At 33.2% G+C, this 24,655-nt stretch overlaps 1 long non-coding RNA gene and 3 pseudogenes across 3 annotated transcripts; 1 reads left to right on the top strand and 3 right to left on the bottom strand.

Annotated features, from left to right (window-relative positions):
• The first annotated feature begins 1,058 nt into the window (after positions 1-1,058).
• On the top strand, positions 1,059-6,160 carry LOC124835504 (uncharacterized). Of its 2 annotated transcripts, XR_015786623.1 has the most exons (5): positions 1,059-1,309; positions 2,716-4,482; positions 4,571-4,627; positions 5,351-5,395; positions 5,680-6,160. It is a non-coding gene; the product is annotated as an uncharacterized LOC124835504 (long non-coding RNA). The 2 variants fall into 2 exon arrangements; XR_015786622.1 differs by lacking the exon at positions 4,571-4,627 and having other exon boundaries at positions 1,061-1,309.
• On the bottom strand, positions 5,440-8,221 carry LOC124835503 (UDP-glycosyltransferase 73C6 pseudogene; annotated as a pseudogene). The gene is made up of 2 exons (XR_015786621.1): positions 6,576-8,221; positions 5,440-5,747 (listed from the first exon to the last, which is right to left on the bottom strand). The product of XR_015786621.1 is annotated as a UDP-glycosyltransferase 73C6 pseudogene (transcript).
• A 5,404-nt stretch (positions 8,222-13,625) lies between these two features.
• On the bottom strand, positions 13,626-15,525 carry LOC124835508 (UDP-glycosyltransferase 73C3 pseudogene; annotated as a pseudogene).
• A 2,159-nt stretch (positions 15,526-17,684) lies between these two features.
• On the bottom strand, positions 17,685-19,614 carry LOC124835502 (UDP-glycosyltransferase 73C12 pseudogene; annotated as a pseudogene).
• Positions 19,615-24,655: the final 5,041 nt, after the last annotated feature.

Below are 24,655 nucleotides of genomic sequence, written 5' to 3'. Positions count from 1 at the left end.
CTACATAAACTAAATTAAAAATTTTCATATGACATTATTATACACTGAGAAGATGGAGATGAAGATGATGATGATGTGACAATCTTTGATTGATTGAAATGAGTGTGATATTGATTGACTCATATAAGTGTGATATGATCAGTACATCCTAAGTTTGCCATATATTTTAATTAAATCACGTTATTGTGTCACGTTAGCTTACATTTAAGGTCGTTATGCTAATTTAACAATAGATATTCAACTACATAGATTTTTCACAATTAAAATCTCAATTGAAATAAAAAATAACTAAAAGATCTATTTGAGAAAAAAAAAATTAATAGTATAAAATTCATGTAATTCTTAATATTATATCATCACGTGAGGATATAATACTCTTATTTCCTTTTAAAATTATTAACAGTACACTGGGGAGAAATTCAACAACTCCCTTCTCACTTTTCTTGAAAATGAAATTAATATTTCTTTTAACAACTCACTTCTTTTTCTTGAAAATACATTAAATATAACTCTCTTATTTCTGTTTTAATCTTTTTCCAACACCCTTTGAAATACCAATGCTACTCCCCTTTCAAATTTTTTGAACATTAGATTTTGTTACAACAAATAACAACATCCAACGTTAGTTTTTTAACATCTCCAATAATTCTTATCCATGCTTCAACATCTTTTGAAATCACTATGTTTTAATTGATAAATTCTTCTTATTAATACTTTTTGACAATAATTACACTTCAATTTTCTTACTATCCCACAAATCGAAATACAAAGACTCCATGCAATTTCGGTCCTTTTAATACCACTTTCTCTTCAACTAATTAGTTTTTTTTTTCAGACTGTAAATAGAATAGCACTCTCTTTAAGTCTAATTTTTAAAATAATCATTTTATATATTTAAAACCAGTAATTCGATTCGTTACAAATTATGTTTAAGAAAATATATTTGCGATTAAATATAATAATGTAAAGCACTACAACTGTGTAAACTAGGAAAACATTTACAAACTTCCTTTCAAAATATTTGAGAAATCAAATTCATTTCGTACTTTAATTTAAAAAATAACAATTATTCGAAATTATTTACCCACAAAAATAAAAAATAAAATCATATAAGATATTCCAGACATATAATATAATCCCTCCAAACCCTCTTCGAGTTCTGCCCTTCAAACCCTTCAAACCCTTCAATATGGTTGCTCTGGCACTGCACACCCGTCTCACTGTGGATACCTCGTGGCCGTGTTGGGGCCGATCATGGTGGTGGTTGTCATCATCGACACCTGCATTTGGCCATCAATGGTGAATGACGGTTAGTGTGTTTTTTGATCTCACTCTCAGCTTTGCACTTATATCATCACTTTCTTTATGCGTTGCATTCTGCTAGTGTTCGTTGAGACTACTCCTTTCTCTGTTTTCTTAGTTTTTTCCTTATATGTTTTTTATTGTGAATCATGTTATGTGGGCAACTCTGACAATTGCTCTGATTAGTTTGATTCGGGCTATTTTCTGTTTCTGGTTTGTGAGGTTTTTCAAGGGAAGATACCAATCATATTCACCATACAATAGATTAGTACATCAGACTCAGTTTAAAAACCAAAGCTCATTAGTCGTTCTCATGTCATCTTATTTCTTACCAATGTGGTAAATCCAACTCACCTTAATTTTTTCTAAATTCTTTACCGGCTTTATAACATATTTATCTGAGTCATTATTGGGAGAACCACCGATTCTGATTCTGATGCCATTGTGAGGTTTTGAGGAAAGACATCGGAGAGATTCGGCATCATTTAGTCGTGCACGAGCCCATATAACAACTAGGACATCACTTACAATCCACAACCTTAATACATTAGGTTTCTTGAGTGACAATTGTTAATTAGTTACCTTGAATGGTACTGGCTACTCAGGTGATAGGCTGACCTGTGCTTTGTGTACCAATGATTTCAGCAAATGAAGGACTTTTTTGTTTTTATTTTTATATTTTATTTTTTCTATTTTGTTTTCAATTGTGTTTGAGCTAATACGTAGCCAGTTCGAATAATATATTCTCACCCTAAAAGAATAGTTTTCATTGAACTTCTGCTTGGTGAAATCTTTCATATTAGAGTAGAATCTCGTTTGAACCTTTTTAAAACTCCAGATCAAATATAATGCTATTAGAAAGTGGGTTTAAGCCTAACTCAACCCCACAAAACCGGCTTGTAGGGTGAGGTTTGCACCTCAATTATATATTATAATTTGGCCTTATCTCTAGTCGATGTGGGACTTCCAACACACCCCCTTCACGCCGAGGTATAGACATCTCGTGCGTGATAGTAGAAATTGGGTGGTCCGATAGCGGCCCGATTGCGGGTGGAAGAGAAGAATACAATGCCCACTTAGAACTCGCTAGGATAGGCTCTAACCATTGCTCTGATACCATATTAGAAAGTGGGTTTAAGCCTAACTCAACCCCACAAAACCGGCTTGTAGGGTGAGGTTTGCACCTCAATTATATATTATAATTTGGCCTTATCTCTAGTCGATGTGGGACTTCCAACAAATACAACTCGATAAAAGGGTACTGCAATGCGACAAATATTCTTCGGAGCCTTCCTTTTTTCTTTCTTTTCGTGCTATCTACATTTACGCATTTGTCGTTGTAGACTCTTTTTATGTTTTTCATTGTAAGACAATAGAATATATTATTATATACTGGTATCATATGGCATGCAGGCAAAGTATATTTTGACGGGAAGTTTATAAATAAAGCCGGTAGCCCTCTGCCTGAAAAAACTGTTGTGGAGATAATAGCCAAAATTACCAAATATGTATGTAGGTGACAGTTCTATTTACTTGAAATAATGTCTCAGCTGCAACTTTGGTGGAACTGTATTGTCGTTTGGCTTTTTTACATCAACACAGAACTGGACAGAAGTTGGAAACAACTTGGTGGTGATACTACTGGTAAAGTAGCTCTTGATTCTGAGCTGTCAACTGGAGGATTTACTGGCTGCTTACTTCATTATGGTGCATCACATGTTTATGGAGTTGGCATAGGTTATGGACAAGTAACTTGTTAGATAATTCAAGTTTTTTTGGTTATGTTAAGAAATAGACTTTAAGTTTAATTCAACTCCACAAAATTGGTTTATAAGGTGAAGTTTGTATTCATTTATATATTATAAATTGGTCTTATCACTAGTCGGTGAGACTTCCAACATATCCTCTCTCATGTTGAGGTATATGCATCTCGAGCGTGGAATTAGAAATTAATAGATGGTCCAATAGTGGGTGGAACAATATGTCTAACAAATAATAAATTTTGCTAGGATAGACTCTAAATATGTCAAACAAATAACAAATAACAAATTTTGTTAGGATAGACTCTAACCAAACTCTGATACTATGTTGAGAAATGAACTTTAAATCTAATTATATTGATGCTGCCGGTGAAGCTATATTAATATTTTTTTTTCCTTTTATTAAATGCAAACCCAACTATGTGGTTTTTCCTTAATATTTCTCTAGTTTTGTGTCTAAGGTTTCTTATATTCATTGTTTGTGTTGACTGTTCAGTTATGCAGTTATTCCTTAGAGGCTTAACTTGCATAGCACAGTACTTTTATTTTGTTACACTTTTTTTTTGGACTTATTTTTATTAGTTATGCCTTGGATTAATAATGATTGTCTGGCCAAACCTACGACTTTCAATTCTAATGATGAATATATCTTAAGTTTTGAGCACCCATTTTGTCTGTATCTGCTCTCTTGGTATAATGGCCTTCTACTACACCGCTACTTCTTTTGGGGTTGATCGTTATGCCTTATGGTCTAGGATTAGGCACACTGGATCGTACTCTGGTATCATTCCGTTATGTAAAATAGCTTACATTCCAGAGGTATTAGAGAATGACTGCTGCAATCTTTTCTTTGTCTGTATATGTACGCATATATTACTGTCTCAAGGTATGAACTCCAATTGTTAATAATGAATTCATAAAGTGCCCGGGTCATTTATTTTTGGGGTCGATTACAGCTGGTGCAGGCATAATTCCTAATTCTTTAAGCCATAAATTTCCTCCCCGGTGCTTTTTATGACAAGCAATATCTTTTATCTGTAAATAAAACTTAATGTATATTCAGCTGCTCAATGATATAAAATATGAATTGTTTTATTAATAAATATACACTTCTATTCATCTTTTAAGGGTAAGAGAAAGAAATGTTGCTATATATTTGTGCCTAGACTCCCAAAATCTTGATTTGGTGATTTTAGACCTCTCATTCATCTCTATTCTCTGGGTAAGTTCTGAAATATTGTCAAACATAGTCCTACACTCCTATCACAAGTAAAATATTTCAGATTATCAGAAAAGTTTATGATCACGATCTTGTCTCCTATGTCTATTGATTATTAAGTGCTCGGTCATCCTTTGTAAGCAACCACAGAAGAGTAAGAGGAGACATTGGAGATTATTTTCGCTGAACTGAGAATTACTGGTATGATTAGCCTTCTTGATTCACTGCATCTTTTTTATTTCTTTTATTCTTTTAATAGTTCATGCCTGCTGTGGTCAATATCATGAAGGAAAATGCAGCATTAGTGACTTTGATTAAGCCACAATTTGAAGCTCGTAGATTTCAAGTGAGGAATACAAACTCCTATTATATAATTTTGTTGTTTGTTTTGATATTGTCGGCAATAATAATGTGCATTTAAATATGCTCTACATGATTAATATGATATGGAAGAAGTTTAGGTAAACTAGGTGAAATATTACAAATGCACCTTTACATTTTCTTCTCTGGCATTTTCCTTTCTTTCATCTTGGTTTATTGAGACATTGCGTACATATATTTGGTGAACCCGATGTGCCCCTTGGACTAGATCAGTTTCATAAGCTAAATCTGAGGGAATTGGGTAGTAGTAGGGAGTTTATCTGTAATAATACTACGTAATCTTTGGTTGTAGAGGAAGGTTAGACATCTAAAGTGAATATGTTTCTCCAAAGATTGTCAAGGGATGGCCTCTTTTGCTCTCAGCTCATGGATTTTGTTAGGGATATCCAATGATTTATTTTCAAATAAATCGCTAAGATACACACTTTTCTAATTTCAAAACATGTCACCAATGCGATTTTTAAATGTTAACTTTGCTGCATAGATTTTGTCAGTCAATTTAATGCGTGAAAAGACAATTTTTATCCCAATGTCTCCGATGAAAATAACAATTGTATATTTATCGTGTTTTGTGCAAGTGGGATTATACTCATTATAGTTTTGTATTAAATAATCATCATTGTTTCCCCTTGTAAATAAAGAAGAGAAAAGTACTATCTCTAACCTTTGAATATCATATTCTGTTCAGGTAAGAAAAAGAGGGATAGTGAAAGATCCTATTGTCCATCAAGAGGTGCGGGAAATTTTGCTATCTGATCAGATTGTTTATTCTCTATATTACTCAAAATCTAATATAATTAGTAGAAATAGAACTATTTGAAGACAAGTGTGGAACCAAACGGTTAAACACAATGCTTTATAATGTCCTATTCGTATTTTATCTCCTTCTAACATAATCTATTTCAAAATAGCTGTAAGTTAAAACAAGATATAACTCCTTGTATGGAACAGAGTAGTCTTTACAGATAGCAATATCCTCTCTATGGATTTTTGACTTTCTGCTTATGGCTTTACTAGTGAAGCTCTGCAATTGTTCTACGAAGGGATTGGAGAACTCCAAGTCTGAGCTAATTGTACGATTTCCTCTGCGTAAATAAAACAACACAATATTGTCAAGGTGGAGCTTGAAAAGAGATTGCCGAAAACAATACTCAGCGAGGATTTATGGGGTTGGTTGATCAAACTTGCACTTAAATTGCTCGTAACATTAGCAACGTTAGCATCAAACAATACTTAACTATAAAAGACATAATAGCAATGGACAAGTTATGCATAATTTGAGTTGAATTTGCTGCATATTATATACAGCTGTATTGAATAGGTATAACACTATTTGAATATTATATTTAGGTATATTTTTACTTGGCTAGAATCAATCACATGACATTTTATTGGATGAATTTTCTAGGTTCCCCATGAAATTACCCACATATTAATCCGGTATTAATCTGTAGATAACTTATCCACGAAATTATAATAAAATCTTTATACTTAAAAGGAGTCAAATTAATAATTGAAATTTGTTTGACATATTATTATTTGCTGCTAGTGCTATTGAGAGATATAGTAACTAGTAGGAGACTAAAATGACAATAATTTCTATTCTTTTATGGCATTCGCCTAATATCAAAATCTATATTATGATAAAAAAAATTCAATTTTAAGAACTATAGTAATTTAATTTAATTAAAAATATTTTCTGTGGACTTATTTTTGTGTGATAATGACCTAGTCCACAGACTTAAGATCGTATTACTCATTCTAGTTGAGTGTTAGTGGACTAAAATCATCAGATAAAATATTGGGCGGGCATAATTTATTTGGCAGTCTTAAACACAATCAATATTACAAAATTACTAATGTATTTTACTAATTTGCTAAGCAGAATTAGGAAATCTGTGGAAATAATATACCTTATATGCTTTTGGTAACGGAAGATTAGTTTTTGTGGGACTGTTGAATGATGTCTTGGATTAGCTGGGTCACATTGAAGTGAGAGGAGCCTCCTTCTACAGCTGTCTTAGCCATCTCTGCAAGCCCTGTGGCCCTTTTTCTTCTCTCTTCCCTTTCACTTCCCTCATCCATTAACTTCTCTATAGCCCTCACTACATCTTCCTTCTTCACCAATACCCCAGTTTTCTCTTCATCACCCCAGAGCACCGGAGTTTCCACCCCAACGCGTACACCAATTCTTATAATGTTCACAACAAACCTCTCATTGAAGAATTGGTCCCCAAACAATGGCCACGTAAGCATTGGCACGCCAGCGGATATTGCTTCTAGGGTTGAGTTCCAACCGCAGTGTGTCATGAACCCTCCAATCGCAGGGTGTGATAGTATTAGTACCTGAGGAGACCAACCCAGTAGCATTAGACCTACCCCCTTGGTCCTTTCCTCAAACCCTGATTCCTTAATCCACTTCATCAACTCTTCTGTTTGATTCCTTTCCCTGATGACCCAAATGAACGGTATTTTGGATGCTTCTAAGGCCATACCAAGCTCTATCAACTGCAACGGAGATAAATTGCATATGCTCCCAAGGCACACGTAAATGACTGAATTTGGTTTTTGCAAGTCAAGCCACTTCATGCAACTATGAGCATCACTTGATGTGTTGTTGCTGTTCCCTCTCTGAGCCTTATCCAAGTCATTCCTGTTTCTAAGTGAAACGGGCCCAACAAACCACACTTTATTGTTTCTGGCCTTCTTGAAATCCCCTGCATATGCTTGTTCCAACTCCTCAAAAGAATTCACGACCACCCCATAAGTAGCCGCTTCAGCTGCGGCCATCTTTTCAACAAACTCACTCCAGTTTTCGTGCATAGGTCTTGCCGTCTGTGCTTTTGTGATCTCAACTTTGTCAGGGATGTCAGGTATGGAAAAGTACTCTGAATCTGTGGCTATGGTATCAAAAACTTTAGAAGTGACCAACTTTTGCTGCCACCAGAGACAGAAACCACTAACGCCGTAGAAAGATATTCTGGGGACGTTGAATTTGGTGGCGATGTCGGCTGTGTATGTTAAACCCACGTCAGAGATTATGCAGTTTGGTTTCGGTGTCAACTGTTCAAACACTTTCTCAGCCGGTTCGTGTAGCATGGTGTTTGCGGCAAGGAAGAAATTCAAACCCATGCCCATAGAAGGCAGCATGTCAAAATTCTCACACCCTTCTGGAAATCCAGCATCGTGGGATGGAAATTCGAGTGGAACCAGTCGGAGGTTGAGGCCTGAGTCGGAAGCACGGGAAAAGGTTTCTGATAAACGAGAAGCGTTATGTACGGTGGTGACTACAGTAACAATCACGTTATTCTGTGCCAATATTGTTGCTAGGTCTGTCATTGGGAGCAAGTGGCCTGGGGACATGAGAGGAAACAGAACGAAGTGAGACTGAGATTCTTGGGATGCCATTTGGATTTGAATTGGTCGAATGCAAAAGCTGAAATTCACTTGTTTATAATCTCTTAGACACTTGTTTTAAAAAGCATCTCATGGCTATTTTCTGTGGCGGCACAGCTTCCGATGGCGAAGACTTGCAAGAATTGCAAGTCAACACGTCTTTAGTGTTCATCTACCAATTATAAGCTTTTCTTCAACAACTCTGCATGACAACATTTTCTCAAATTGTCCAGGTGACACCTTTTTATTGGTGTATTTGAAATTTTTTTAAAAAGTATTTGAAATGGACCAATACATTTTTGACATATATTCATTATAAAAAAATGGTTAAATTTTAGTTATTAACATATCATAAAAGGTTCTCAGCTAACGAACGAGATCGGAGCCTTAAGAACATGACTCGTACGTGGGCTGAACATGATTAACTAAACTATACTAAATTATGGATTATCTATACTATTTTGTACTATAAAAATTAAACTACTTTTTACAAAAACTGAATTATACTTATTTGTAGTTCAGTTCAAAAAATCTGAACTTCTTTTATTAACAGTTTAGTTAACTACTTCAAACTATGTACTTTATTTTACTTTTGCTTGTTTAATTGTTTTACTTTTCTTCTATTTCCAACAACATAAACATAAGAAATAAAGGCACGAGTATATATATATATATATATATATATATATATATATATATATATATATATATATATATATATATATATATAATTTAGATTTTATTAATTTTGTTTTCTGTGATGACATGAGACAATTGTTTTTACGTTACTTTTATATATAAATATATATAGATAAATAAATAAATGTTCCTTTTCAAGTCTCTTAAAAAGTTAACTATTATTATAATAATTATTAAAATAAAATGATATTATTAAATTTATACTAAAATAATTATATATTTTAAAAAAAACTAAATTTTATTATATTGTAATTATATTTCAAAAACTAGTAATTATTTTTATAACTTAATAAAATTAACTATAATTGTAAAAATAAAAAGATAAAAGTACTTATGTAAATAATTATAAAATATAATATTATATATATATATATATATATATATATATGAGAATTCAGAAAAAGGTGAGAAGAGAAGATGAGAATTTTTATATTAAACTAGATAATTGTCAAAATAAAAATATTTCGACAAAACAGAGATAAACAGAAATATTTTTTAGAGATTAAGTTTTTAATCTATATAAAATAATATATAAACAAATTTATATTATTAAATTAAACTATATTTAATATGAGAATCAAATTTTAGACATTTTATATTTTTAAATTAATAATAAATAGTAATGATAAATAATTATAGTTATTAATTTAATTTTAATAATATGATAAAATAGTACCAATAATATTTCATTAATTTTTTTAAATTTTTTATTATAATTATTTACTAATTCTAATTATATAGATTTATAATTTAATTTTTTAAATGTTGTGATGTTATTGAATATTAATTTATTTGTTTGTAATTATTAAAAAAAAATCAAATTAAACTAATTCTTTTAACTCTATCGATGATTAGCTATTGACAGTTGTACTAGTGCAAAATCACATTTATTTATTAGAAAAAGGTGCATTGTAGTTAACTGAATTGTTTTGTAATTAACTGAACTAAAAATAGTTTAGTTCAGTTTTTTTGAACTATTTTCTAGTGCAGTTCAGTTTTTTTAAACTATTTTATAGTTAATTGTAATAGATTTATAGTGCAGTGCAAATAATGCAGTTTGCCCACCTCTACTCGTACATTACACAAAGAATTTGAGTTTCTTGTTAATGTAAAGAGTTATCGACAAACAATTTATAAATACTCCTAGGTGTTTATTTTAAGTTTTTGAGTTTGGAGGCTGGTTCAATCCAGCTGGATTCGCTTAAACGTCTATCTTATATAGATAAAAAAATTAATTATCAATTAGACCAGTAGGGGAACTACTAAGAAGAGAGAGAGAACAAAAACATAGGCAATGACAATAAATAGTAGGAAAAACATTTTGCTCCAGCTTGTTAAAAAGAGTTTACTATCTTTTTATTTCCCACTCTTTTTCATATTTTAGTTTTTAGTCTTTAATAAAAAATTTGATCTTATTTTTTGAATTTCTTATTTTCTTAAATAACAATGTTAGCGAATAAACAAACGACAACATTGATAACCTAGTGCTCATGTCATTACTATTTATGCATATGACGGAATGACATGTTGGTCTATAAACCAGTGAAAAAAAATAAAATAATAATGAGAACTAAACTACTCGTTAACTATAACATCACTATAAGTTATGAGTTAAAGTAAACAGTAAATATATTATTATTTTAAAATTACAGCTGCCCTATTCCTTTATATTAATAAATGACTAAACAAATTATCAAAGTTGTTTTTTATTTGTCTATAAAATAGGTTTATTTGGTAATTTATATGTATATTTAAATTTATGATTATTTTAATTTATTTTTGCTCAATTAAGTTTTAATATTTTTTATTTAATTGAGTTTTAATATTTATTAAATATAATTAATATGAATTTTTCTTTTATTAGACATAATGTTGTTTAAAAAATATCATATATTAAAATTTGAGTATTTTGATTATATATTAAATTTATATTAAAATTTGAGATTAAATATGTATTCACCGAACCAACAACCATCGAACCAGTAGCCCCTCTGGTCGGCCAAAGGCATCTCTGGCAACGTCGCTCGTCGACAAACTCATCGCCACCGACCGTGAAAGTCCTCCTTTTATGTCTTCTTCTTGTGCGCGAGAGAAACACCCTTACTCAACGGGATGCATTCTCCCGGCCACCGACGAGGCCAGCCGCCGCCGGTGCCTCCGCAGCGATCTTGGCCATAATCGACACCGCAGAACACTTGGAAGTGAACACTGTGACCGTCTTCTGCTTGGTCTCGAACAGGCCGGAGAGATCAAAGCCCGATGACATGGAGGAGATGAACTCGCCGGAGAGATCACAGGTTTTTCTTCGATTTACGTGTTTTATTGATTGGCGGCGATGTTGTGCGACAACTGAATTCAGTAACGCGGAGTGTGGTGGAAGAGTTTCTCGTTTTGCCGGTGTCTATGGCGGTTCTTGGCGCGATGCCGATTTTCTGTCCTGCGCACAAAAACACCTAGGCTTGATGACACAAGGTCAAAATTAAAGCCTAAACAAAACTGGCATTCTCACAAGTAAATTTTTCAAAATGGGGTTTGTCGGGTGCTCAGAGTAGTTCACGGATTCTTGCTGAGTGTTGAGGGCCCTCCTATAAACGAGTTTTCGGTTGTGTTCTGTACACAATCCACTGGCAAAGATGGAGGGGTGTTTTGGGATTTCGTTCCCTAAGAACCCTACATACATATAGGTGGATGATTTTTTTAATGAAGAGTGATTCTGGTCTTTATTAAGGATATGGCAGATGTGGGAGAGATATATAACTATAAGTACAAGAATCTTGTGAGTAGGGTGGTCCAAAGTTGCTGCTACTGCTTACTGCATGCACTCTTTGTACAAGGATGCAAAGACCACTCAATTTTTCCGTCCCAGACTCAACTTTAGGTGCTCACAGAAAAGGGAACATAAAGAGCAGCTGAGAGATGAAGCATCTGCTACCCCCATAAACAATTTTAACTAATTGGAGTACAAGCTGTTCAGAGGTGGGTGTCATTCTGCCATCCGTCTCTAATGCTGGCTTGGTTGGAATGGGGTATGGGAACGTGACTTCGGGAGGTGGCGGTGCTGCTGCGACGTTGTGTGTGTGGCCTGCTATGCCAATTCACAATCACAATCCCTCTGTGAGTTTGTTCATGTCTGTGGTAGAGTCGGAGAGAGAGAATAAGGAAGAGGATTGAGGAAAGATTAACAGTTTCAGAAAAAAAAAAAAAATTACGTTTCACACTCCGTTAGGCACGTCAGTTTTTTTTTAATGCCGTTAATTTTGAAAGACCAAAATTAAGCTTTTCTTAAGAGGAGACTAAAGCGTAACTTGTTTGGTTTGAAAGAGAGATTAAAAACAAATTTAATTTAAGAAATAAAAACATATTTAACTCTACAATATTTTTTATTTTGAAATGTGTCATATATCAAATTCATGAGTTTCAAAATAAAAGATAATTGAGATACCTTCCCAATCAATTGATCATTTAAACTGATTAAGAATGTAACTAAAAACTAAACAAATTTGAAAAAATAAAGAAAAAATATCTTAAACCCTTAGCACGTTTCCAATCCTGCGAGTCCTGAGCCATTTCGTTAGGTAACTGTGCCTTGGAGAATTCAATGGTGTCAGGGAAGTCCGGCACTGCGAATGACTGACATTGAGGTGACATTTTCATGCACTTGGTAATGTTGTGCGAGCACAAGAGGGCGAAGCATGAGATTCCGTGGAAGACAACTCTCGGTATCTTGAACTTTGATTCAACAACATAGGCAATGGAGTCTTGCACTGCCTTTGAACTGTCCAAGGTACGCAGAAGTCGGAAACATGCAAGTGGGTAGTGTTTCCAACTCTGAAAGCCATTTCTCGATGGCTCTTTCAGCTTATTAGAAGCGGCGAAAAACAATTATTGGTATTGAGGGGAAGGGAGGGTGTCCGTATTTTCACGACCTTCTTGCAACCCTGCTTCTTTGGAAGGAAAGTGTAGCAAGTGAAACTGGATTTGGAGGTTTAAGGCTTTTGCTTGATCAATGACATTGTTTAACTTTGCTGCATTGAGGGGTGTAAGGAAAATAGTGACAGAAACGCCATTGACTGCGAGTAATTTGACCTTTTGTGTAAAGGGAATGAGATGGCTTTGGGACATTAAGGGAACAAGAACAGAGTGTTGCTGATGAGTTTGGGAATCCATGGAGTGAAGGGCAATATAATGGTCGTGATAAACGATATACGAGAATAAAATGCCACAGAGAAAGGAAGGTGGCAATCTTTGTCTTCTCTGAAATTTGGTGTTCTGCTACTACCTTTGCACTTCCAACTCTTTCTTCGGATAGATATAGATAATGATATGTTGGTTTTACCAAACTATATTACATGTTGCTCTTCTTTTTTTATTCAACTGAAAAGCTTTTATCTTTCATCTGGATGGTCCATGAACTCTTTTGAAAGATTCAGTGGACTTCATGCTAAATGCTTCAAACTATCTTCTCAAATTCGAAACCTGGATCTTCTTTGTTTTATTTAACTTGTCACAAGTTTTCTTGACAGTTTTTAAAGTAATGATGATAAAAATATTATCATATAAAGTTTTTTGTACAATAACAAGTGTTTTTGTTATTATGGCTTTTGAGTTGTGTTGTGCTACTCTTGAATTTTGAAGTAATGGAGTTTGAATTGAACTGTCTTTAACTACCTTTGAACTCTGAAGTATGCCCTTATTTTGACAACCTATAGATGATAGTTCTCCATAGAAAAAAATAATATGAAGTGAAAGTTATGAACTATTATTGGAAGTTTGAAGAATTTGTGTAATTTTTCTCCAAAACTTTCCACTTCTTTTTTCATCAAAGAGCATAAAATACAAATAAAGAAAGTAATTATCACAAACTTAAGTAGACTACGGAAATTATCATAAGTATTCATTTTAATTTAAAAAAAAAAGCAACAAAAAAGGAACCTCAAAAAGCGTTAGACAAAAACATCTCAAATTCTAGTAAATAAACCTAATAATTGATCTAATGCATTTTGAAACTTGCTATGTCTTGAATTAGGAGAGACATATTGTTGTAAGACGAACCACCTTCTTCCACTGTTTTCTTTGCCATGTTCGCATAGTTTCTGGCTCTTTCCATAAACACTTGTTTTTCTTTGCCTTCACCAATTAGCTTCTCAATAGAATCTGCAACATTTTCTTTTGTCACCTGAACTCGAGCCTCATCTTCCTGTCCTAAGTGCACAACAGATTGAGCTCCTAAACTTACCCCATTCTCCACCACTTGTACAACAATCTTCTCATTCAGAAACTGCTCAGAAAACAAAGGAAAAGTCACCAACGGAACCCCAGCACAGATCCCTTCAAGCGTGGAATTCCATCCACAATGTGTCAAGAACGCTCCTATTGCTCTATGTGACAATATCAACACTTGTGGCACCCAACCCTTTATCAGAATCCCTCTCCCTTTCACCCTCTCTTCAAACCCATCTTCCAACAGCCACTTCTCAATTTCCTCTCTTCCATATCCACCTCTAAGCACCCAAATGAATGGCCTTTTCGTTGCTTCCAATCCTAACCCCAATTCTATCAATTGCTCAGGAGTTGCACGGTTCAGGCTACCAAGGCACACATAAATCACAGACCTTGCAGGCCATGAATCAAGCCACTTCATATACCTATTTTCATCACTCGAGTTTCTCTTATTTCTCAGAGCCTTCTCCTTGTCATCCTTATTGCACAGCGACACAGGTCCTACACAACATACCTTATGCCCCGTAACCCTTTCATACTCTTTCACATATTCAGCTTCCAACTCTTCAAAACTGTTAACCACAATCCCATATGCCTTTTTTGCAGCTTTTCTTGTCGCCTCACGACAAGCTTGCAGCTTCACGTCTTTGCCGGGATGGAATAATCCGGGGAGTTGAGACCTTCGCAATTCGATTCTGTGGGGCATTCCAGGCACAAGAAATTTCTCATCATAAGACAAGTCTTCATGGACCTTTTCCTTGTTCAAAATGTAGCAGCATAGGAGATAGAAAAAATTTGATGCCTCGAATATTATTCTTGGGACGTTGAACTTGTCAGCAACATCAGCCATACACACGAAATTCTTGTCGGCAATTATGCAGCTTGGAAAGGGCCTTTGGTTTTGAAGAAGCTCTTCTATTGGTCGCTGCATCAAGTTCATGGCGACAGTGAAATTGGATAGGAGATCCATTGAAGGAAGAATGTCTGCGCTCTCACACCCCTCTGGTAATCCAGCTTGAGCCCATGGAAACTGAACATGCAGAATCTGGATGGGTGAGCCAGATTGAATCTCTCTGTCTATGCTAGCTTGGAAGTGGATGGAGTTGAGGGGTGTGGTGATTATGCTCACTTTCACTTTGCGTCGTGCCAACATTTTGGCCATGTCCACCATGGGAAGAAGATGACCCGGGGTCATTATTGGGATGAACACAAAGTGGAGATTGCAAGGGGAAGTTGAATCCATTAATTGCAAGCTTCTGTGTTGTGGGAGTTTCTGAGAAAATTCTTGCTATTTCTCTGCTCTCCAACTCTTTTTCTTTATGAGTATTCAATTTGTTCATCAAGGGGTTAATATTTTGTGTCTGTGCTCACTCTTTCTTTCAGATCCAAATCCAATTACATATTTTGTTTTTATTGATAACCAAATACTCGTTGTAAGGCATGCATATGGTATGAATTCTAAGGAAGACGCGAACCGAGTTGAACCACCTAAATTGAGACACGATTTTGTGTTTATAGACAAATCATAAATGACACTTGTTACTTTCCAAAATGCAACAGTGAAAGAGTTTGGTGTTTTTCATTCACGTGATTTGGACAACAAATTTCCACCTGGTTTTTCGTCGCCACTGGTTAACGAGGCAGAGTTTGAGTTGGTGTGGTTCACTGGAAGGGTGATTCTTCATCATTTGGTGTACAGTAATAATTCACTAATTTTCCTTTTTATTTTTGGCAAGATAAAAAATGAAAAATCCTATTAAACTTTAAAAAAGAAAACAATGGCTGAAAAATATCAAAGTATGAAAGAAACTGTATGAACATCCGTGACAAAAACATCAAATCAACAATGTCTAATCTTGGTGAAAAAGATGATGTCTACACTCAACTGAAATTCAATTGATGAATCACTAACGAAGTTATATAAGAGAAAAGAAAATAAAAAATTCAAATTTTAATTCTATTTTATATAAAATATGAAATTATCTAATTTTAAATAGTATATTATCCTTATAAATACATGTATTTTTTTTTAAAATTTTCTACCAAATAAAACTTTATATCATAAATTATTTTAAGTTTTTTATTAAAATAAATTATCCATTGAATTTCTCATAAGAAGAATTGCGCGTAAATCCTTTGAATATCTAGTTTTTCCTTGTCACGGAAAAGGATTTTTACAAGCATTCATTATGATTGTAGCTGAAATTTTGGGTACACTTGCATCATTACATTTTTTTTTTAATAATTCAACCCTTAACAAACAATATCCTGAACTCACAGACAGTTTATATTGCATCGAAAGATATAATAATTGCCACTAAAAATATCTTTGAATGTAGGATTTAACTAGTTAATTAATTGCATTTTCCTAAAAAACAGTTATCTTTGAATGTTGTAAAGACTTAACTAATCTCCTTAATATATCCTGAGATGAGAATGTGTGAATAATTAATTCTTTAAGAGAATTCAGAATACATTATTTCATTCCATGATATATTATTTCAACATGTCTTTTATCTTATATAAGGGTACAGAGTAAGATGCAAAATTAATAAGTAAATAATGAAGATGATTAAATAATTATATATATATATATATATATATATATATATATATTTAAATAAATGCTATTACAATTACTTTATTAAAATATTTTTATCACTCTTTTATCATGTTTAATTTTTATATTGATTTTATAGTATTTTTTAAAACTTAAAGTAAATATTAACTAATTTTAAAAAAATTAGTAAAAATCATTTCATAATTAAAGGTAATCCGTTATATCTCTACCATGTAATTTATTTTTACTCTTTTCTAATTTGATCATTCATGATTGAGAATAAATAAGATAAATTTATAAATCATAGACATGTTAGTTTTTTTTAATCATCAGTAGAGTATTTTTAACTTCTCTTCCACGCATTGTTCAACACCGATGGAAATCCTACAAGGTTATGGGACACTTAAATTAATAATTAGTTAGAACTGATTAGTCAAATTTCAATTAATGGAAAAAGTGAATCATAAATTAAAATTAATATTCTATTTATAGTGTTTTATCTTTTTTTATCAAAAGTTCAACTGGATGGACCGTACTTTTCTGGGTCCATCAGTCTTGAAATCCTACTAGTCCAATTATCTGCTGAGGTCTAACAATGAATTTTAGTCATTTAATCATCCTCCACGCTCTTAATTAAAAGATGCTCTTAATTAAAAGATGCTGGTACCAGTATTTAGATTGGAATACCAGTTCTCGATATATGCCAATAGGTTAAGGCTATATACCTTACCTCGAGAGGTCAAAAAGTCTTTAGTCCTATCCTATATCATGCCAAGATGATACAATTTTATTGTAAAAAATTTGTGTCAAAATAATACTAGTTCAAATTATTTTTAAAGTTGAAATCATACTAAATTGACACAACTTTAGTTTAATTTTAGTAAAAGTGATATTAGAATAAACGTTGTAAACTAAAGTTCTCACTTTGACACGAAATTCTTCAGGATCAAATTCTGTCACTCAATACTAAATTTTTTATAAGAATACCCTGCTTTAATAAAAGAGCCGAACCAACATGTTACATGTCTTTACCTTTCGTTCATCTCATCACTAAGATATCTTGGGTACCCTCCTCCTTTCTTTCCTAGCATATATTCAACCTTTAGCAGATCAAAGATCCATTTTTCGTGCTTCATTCGGACAAAGCTTAAGCAACAAAACACCCAATTTAAAAGTGCAATCTGAGTCTAGCATAACTCAAAATACTATAGGACATCTCTGAATATAATTTACTCTAGAAAAACATTTGGTGTTCCATTTTGTTGTGACATTTTCAAACGGATGATGTCTTGAATTAGCAGAGACATGTTGTTGTAAGATGAACCACCGTCTTGTATCGTTTTCCTTGCCATGTCTGCATACTTTCTTGCTCTTTCCCTTATCACTTCTTTTTCTTTTCCTTCACCCATTACATTCTCAATTGAATCCGTAACATTGTCCCTCGTCACCTCTACTCGAGCCTTGAATTCATCTCCCAAGCGCACAACAGTTTCAGCTCCTGCACTCACTCCAGTCTCCACCACCTGCACAACAACCTTCTCATTAAGAAACTGCTCAGCATACAGAGGATAAGTCACCAACGGAACCCCTGCACAGATCCCTTCAACCGTGGAATTCCATCCACAATGTGTCAAAAACGCTCCTATTGCTCTATGTGACAATATCAACACTTGTGGCACCCAACCCTTTATCAGAATCCCTCTCCCTTTCACCCTCTCTTCAAACCCATCTTCCAACAGCCATTTCTCTATTTCCTCTCTTCTATATGCACCTCTAAGAACCCAAATGAATGGCCTTTTTGTCGCTTCCAATCCCAGCCCCACTTCTATCAACTGCTCAGGCGTTGCACGGTTTTGGCTACCAAGGCACACATAAATCACAGACCTTGCAGGCCATGAATCAAGCCACTTCACATATCTACTCTCATCACTCCAGTTTCTCTTACTTCTCAGACCCTTCTCCGTGTCATCCTTATTGCACAGCGACACAGGTCCTACACACCATACCTTATGCCCCGTAACCCTTTCATACTCTTTCACATACTCTGCTTCCAACTCTTCAAAACTATTAACCACTATCCCATATGCCTTTTTCGCAGCTTCCCTTATTGCCTCACGGAAAGCTTGCAACCTCAAGTCCCTGCCAGGATAGAATAATCCGGGGAGTTGAGACCTTCGCAATTCGATCCTGTGGGGCATTCCAGGCACAAGAAATTTCTCATCATAAGATGCAGCTTCATGGACCTTGTTCTTGTTTAAACTGTGGCAGCACAGCAGATAGAAGCAACTGGTCCCGTCGAATATTATTCTAGGAACATTCAACTTGTCGGCAACACCAGCTGCGCACAAGAGATTTGTGTCGGCAATTATGCAGCTTGGAAATGGGCTTTGGTTTTGTAGAAGCTCTTCTATTGGACGCTGCAACAAGTTCAGAGCGACATTGAAGTTGTATAGGAGATCCATTGAAGGAAGAGTGTCTTGACTCTCACACCCCTCTGGTATTCCAGCCTCAGCCCATGGAAACGGAACATGAAGAATTTGGATGGGTGAGCCAGATTGAATCTCTCTGTCTATGCTATCTTGGAAGTGGATGGAATTGAGAGGTGTGGTGACTATGCTCACTTTCACTTTGCGTCGTGCCAACATTTTGGCCATGTCCACCATGGGAAGAAGATGACCCGGGGCCATTAACGGTATGAACACAAAGTGGAGGTTGCAGAGGGACGTTGAATCCATTATTTGCAAGCTTCTGTGTTGTGGGAGATTCAGAGAAAAATAACCTTTTAACAAATAACCATAGATGTTTGCTCACTGCAATACTAAGCTGAAAAGACTGCCGGCATATGACCATGTGCTACAGCCAAAACATCATCATGCAGTGTATATGAGCTAAAGAAATCGCATATTAAAGAGAGGGGTATAGGTTATGAGATATGAAATACGACAAAGGAAAAAAGTGAGGAGAAAGAAGTGTAGTGTTTTCAAATCTAGGGTTTGCAAGATGCGGCACACTTGAGGAGGAAGGGTTGCTTCATTTTTTTTTATTATTGAATGCTACAATTGAAAATATAAAAATAAAAGGAGGTGCAGGTTGAGACAAGTGAGATGCAGAGATAACCACTCCTATATATATCAACAGTTTAAAACATGGAACAACAATCAGAAATAGTGAGTAACATACCCATAACTTTAATTTATTTAGTTGTACCTCTTTTGTTTTAAAAAGTTTAAAAATTTCTTTACATTTTTACTTGTGTTATTGACATTTTCATATTTATTTTAGAATCACTAGTGCAAAAAAGACCTTTAACGTCACCCTTTAGACGTCTGACCATCGAATATCCAAAGTAAAAAATGATCGGTGACATTTTTCGTAAATAAAACAACTATTTAGACGTTGGTTATGGAAGGACCCGACGTCTAAATACTCATATAGGTCTGCTTCCCCAAATAGACGCCAAAACTAAACAAAAAAAGTTAAAAAAAATAATTTTTTATTCTATTTAGACGTCTGTTATGGAGGGAACCGACTTCTGAAGCACTTTAGACGTCTGTTAATTGGGGGAACCGACGTCTAAACCCTAAATCCAGAAATTTAAAATGTCACTTTTTGACTCTATTTAGACGTATGATCCCGCTAATCCGACTTCTAAAGCACTTTAGACGTCTGTTAATTGGGGGAACCGACGTCTAAATTTTGGCATTAAAACACCGTGAATGCGAGACAGCTGTTACGACACACTCATTGTTCATCATCTTCATCGCGTTTTCTCTCTACGGGTTACGCTTTTCAGGTTCGTTTTCTCACTTTTGCACCGTTTTAAATTAATTTTACTCCGATTACATCACTCTTTGATGCATTATCTTTCATTTGAACCGATTAAAATGCGTTTTCGTTGGATTTTGGTGCAGTTATTCTCGTGTCTTTAGGCAGCTTTCTATAGCGGCGATTTCTTGCGTTTTGTACTCCTCTAATTCCCTCCACTACGTTTTTAAAACCATCCAATAAAAAAAATGTACAATACATTCTCTTCAACTAAAATATAAAGTTGTAAACTTGAATCACCATGAGTCAGGAGCAACCTTAGAGACATCTAACCTTATGGATCGGATGTCTATATAGACGTATAAGTCCGACGTCTATAGAGACGTTGGACCTATATAGGTCGGACGTCTATAGAGACGTCTGACCTAAAGGGTCCGACGTCTCACTAACGTCACCCATATAGACGTTGGACAGAGATCAGACGTTAAAAACCTAAAATAATAGAAGTCTAAAGTCCTTTTTACACTACTGAATAAGTATTTTTTGTTTTTTATTTTGTTTTAACTCTAGAAATAAAACATAGTTATTTATGTATGAATCATAAATATAGAAGATAAAGTCTAACTTTAAAAACAACTTAATTTCACTTTTATTAATTTTCATTGTAAAATATAATAATATTAGAAACTATCTTCTTTAAAATTTAAAAGATAATCCTAAATCAAAAGAGACTAAATCCACTTTTATGATAAATATTTGTCACCAATAATTTTTTCAGGAATTATAATTACAAAAATGACAAAAGCTACAAAAGTTAACAAAAACTATCATATAAAATTCATGTCAATGTATAATACTCTTTTATAGGTTTTAAATACTTTGTTGATATAAAAAAAAATAGGTATCATTTATTTTAATATTAATTGTTACCTTTCTCAAAGTATAAATCATGATTACATAACATTATTGAGAAGAAGGAGTTGCATAAGAGAGCAATGGAGATGAATGATCGGAAGGAAATAGAAGGGAGAGAAAAATCTTAAACATTGCAAAAAGAATATATGAGAGAGAAGAAAAAAAAATCAGTTTTATTAGCATGGAGTTAACTCTGTTTAAGCCCATTTAACGAAAAACACATTGACACAATTTTTACAAGTTTGAAACTAAATAGATACATTTTTTAAACCAAATATTAAATAGAAATTTACCTTTTAACATGGGACGAAGTAAGCATTTAAGCCTACTTTTAATATAGTTTTTCAAAATTCCTCTTATAATTCCTCTCTTATTTAATTATATTTATCATTTAAAAGGTCCTAATTAGATTCTTCTACATAAAATAATATTATATATATATGACGAAATATATAAATTATATTCTAACTACATACCTAATTAAGCTATTTTAATAATAATTTTTTCATTATATTTGTCTATAATTTAATTATAAAATATTAATAAAAAAACAACTTTCATAGATAACATTTTTTTATTGTTTAAAATTCCTGTCACAATAACCGTTTGCTGCAGTGTTTCAGAATTTATATCACAATTTTATATTTTTCATTTAAAAGTCTTAATTACATACCATTATCTAAAATTATATTTTCTAATTTATAGATTTATAAGATATAAAATGAAACGTAATATTGACATTTCTGATTTACAAAGTAATGCAGATAATTCCATTCCAATAATTGAGCCAAAATACCGAGTATTTTCCGGCTCCTGTTTTCGATAACGTAACACCTAAACCTAATCAACTGATAGAAATCTAATTATTCTACTTTCAATATCAATTTTTACGATTTAAAAAAAAATCATATCATAATTATACAACTTTTCTTTTCCTATTTTACTCAGCTGAATTGCTCGTTTCAGTTTTTTTCATAAACTTTTACATCAGAAATACTAATTTGATTTGAACCAATTCATACAATTTAAATAGATTCATTGAATTATCCGTTACCAGGGTGTTTGATACGGAACAACATTGATCTTGCTTTATGAGTACAATTATTGAACCTGTTTGGTGTACGTGAATTGCCTTTTTACTGCCTCTGAAAACTATTACCAATCACGGTATATTATTTTAATTAATAAATTTAATATTTATATTAATTTTAAGTCTAAACATATTACATAAAATATATGTACCGCTATTTTCTTAAACTTTATTTGTTATATTTATAACAATACATAATGTATGTTAATATAGTAAATATCTCATGAGTATATTTTACTTTATAATAGTGTACTGTATGATCGTATGGTTGGACGGTCTCGATTGTAAAGAGTGACTGACGATTCATTATGTTAAACACTCAATCTAAAGCAAAGTTAACATAAAGGTCATTCGGTCTAGTATGTGTAGAGGTTGAACGGTTGATCCCAGTAGCAAAACACTTCTTAAGAAACATAAAAAATCATGGTTAGGGATAAGTATCAATTAGTGTAGTTGGTTGAGATTGGACCGTGATTGACATTCCACTAATCTTAGGTCATCTCAAAAACTATAAATAAAAGTTAAAAGTAAAGATAAGTGATCGTATTTATTATGAATTTAAGACTTTGTCCAAATTTCTTACTAACTTAAGCATCATAGTACCTTTGACATGTTTTGAAGTAAGATGAAAGAGAAGTTTGACAAAGAATAGATACAATCACCTGAACGACTCATGAGTAAAAAGGTGAAGACTTGTTGTGGAAGTAGTTGACCCTACACCCGAAACAAGTAGTACATAATAATATCTCTGTCTTTAATTATAATTTAGTTATAACAATACAATATAATCAGATTTTAATAAAAAAATTTATCACTTTCTTTTTAATAACTATCATTTTCTATAAGTTTTTGTGTTATAATTTTATTCATTAATAAAGATAAAAAAAGCGAGTTTGGTACACAAAGATAATTTTATTTATACATTATTATAGATAGTTAACTTTTCCGGTATAGTTTTCTAAGTTCTTCTTTATGGCACTTACCTTAATCAAATTTAACTATACGATCTAATATGCAAATGTATTAGTGAAAATGTTTTTTCTTCAACAATTGGAAATAAGAAAACTTCATGAACTCTAAAAAAAAAGAAAACTTCGTTTTATTCACATATAAATTGTATATAAGTGCATAGTTTTATATGAAAAAAAAAATATCCTTTACATTTCATATTATTTCTCACTAAATAGGTAGCAAATTTCCTGGCAAAGATATTTTGATAGGCATGGACATATTCTCAGAAGCAGACAGATTGCAGATACTGCCCACTGGTTTAAAATACAAGAGAGAGTTCAAACCTTTTGTAGAAGCCTCTACACTATTCTCTCTCTCAAAATCCCCTCTAGAGATAGAACAGGTCAAGAAGAAGTTACTCTCATTATGTGCTGATAATCACGGAGGCCCTTATGGAAAAATCACGACTTTTTTGTCAAACTCCCATTCAAACTGAATGAAGATGTCATGGATGATCTTCCTCCCAATCGGACACTAAACTCATTAAAGACTCAGATTCCTACAAAGTTATAGAAGAATTCTATTATCGAATGACTGGAACTTTGAAGGAATGGTATCAAAACCTAAAGTATAGCCAACTTACTTCCTTGATTGCTCTAAAAGAAGACCATATTATATAATATGAAATAGGGTGAGTAGAGGGAGACATCTAAGCCATGGAAACAACTACCGAATCACAACCCGTTCTCCTAAACTCTTCCTTATCTCTACCAGACAATAATATCTCCAGCCTGACTTACTAAGAGCACTTGGAAACTCAAACCTGCTTATGTTACAATCTCCTGCCTATAAACAGAATATAAACAGAATATAGTATCCAAGGATCATATTCGGAATTTTCTTATGCATAGGATCCTCGTATAGAGGCAAGTGCAGAGCATACTCACTCTGAGATTAGCTACTTCCTTGCCTTCTCTAATATACTAAAACCAGGACATAATAAGAAAATGATTTTCAAGAGAGAAGGGGAGAGAACTTAGAAACTCACGGTTCTTAGAAGAACTCAAAGGATTTTATTTAATAATTTTTAATAAATGCATTGTTTTTTCCAGGAACATTAATGATTTCTCCTTTTGTAACCTATCATATCACTCCCATTTTCATAATAGGATCAAATATCCGTATTTTATTATCTGCAAACACTATGGATTAATTAACATCAAATTTAAACATCATGAACAACTCCCTCTCACATATTTGAATAAATATAACAAGATTTGTACAATTATAAAGAATATCTATTTTTTTTCACCTTTTTTTTTATCATTTTTCTTCTATGTTTTTTTTTTTAATTTTCCTTTTCTCTAAACTCCTTCCCTCTTATTTTTTTTCTCTCT

This window comes from Vigna umbellata, chromosome 5, assembly GCF_029865625.1.
Source record: "Vigna umbellata cultivar VRB3 chromosome 5, Vumbellata_1.0, whole genome shotgun sequence".
Classification (NCBI taxonomy): Eukaryota; Viridiplantae; Streptophyta; class Magnoliopsida; order Fabales; family Fabaceae; genus Vigna; species Vigna umbellata.
The sequence above is the reverse complement of the archived record's forward strand: the minus strand, read 5'-3'. Positions and strand labels throughout refer to the sequence as shown.